Consider the following 719-nt stretch of genomic DNA (forward strand, 5'->3'; position numbering starts at 1 on the left):
GATAATCATCTCTTCTTGATTATGTGACTGATTGTAGTCTGAAGTTTATTTTCACACTGTGGAACATAATAAGCGTAATTTTTATTAATTATATTTAATCTGCTCTACAGCCTTGGAAATGAATTATTTCTGTTGTGTGTACCCTCGCCTAAAGACACCTTGTAATTTTTAGACTTGATTTTCCTCTCAGATAGGCCATGTGTCTTTCTAATTTTTTAAAAAACTTTTATTTATTTTTTAAGTGTGTTTTTCCAGGACCCATCAGCTCCAAGTCAAGTAGTCGCCTCAATCCAGTTGCGGAAGGCGCAGCCCGCACTGGCCCACGCAGGGATCAAACCAGCAACCCCGTTGTTCAGAGCTCATGCTCTAACCAACTGAGCTAACCAGCCGCCCCTCTAAATCCTAATAATAATTATTATACATTTATTAATAGAAATAAAATGTGATGCTCAGTCTCCCACTGCTATCAGCCATAGTTGATGTTGCAGTAACAGTCTCTAGCTCACTTTCCTGCTTCCAGCGTTGCTCCCTGGATATCGACCCTAAGATGAGTAGTTTGCATGCAGAAGGTTTATTGAGGACTGCTCTCAGGAAATACACCTATAGGAAATGAGGAAGGCAAGTGTGGCAGACAGGCTTTCAGGTGTCTGCCATCTCCTGATGTTCACACCTTCATGCAATCCCCTCTCCTTGAGTGAGCATGGGAACTGAGACTTGCG

The sequence above is a fragment of the Rhinolophus ferrumequinum genome, chromosome X (assembly GCF_004115265.2).
Source record: "Rhinolophus ferrumequinum isolate MPI-CBG mRhiFer1 chromosome X, mRhiFer1_v1.p, whole genome shotgun sequence".
Classification (NCBI taxonomy): Eukaryota; Metazoa; Chordata; class Mammalia; order Chiroptera; family Rhinolophidae; genus Rhinolophus; species Rhinolophus ferrumequinum.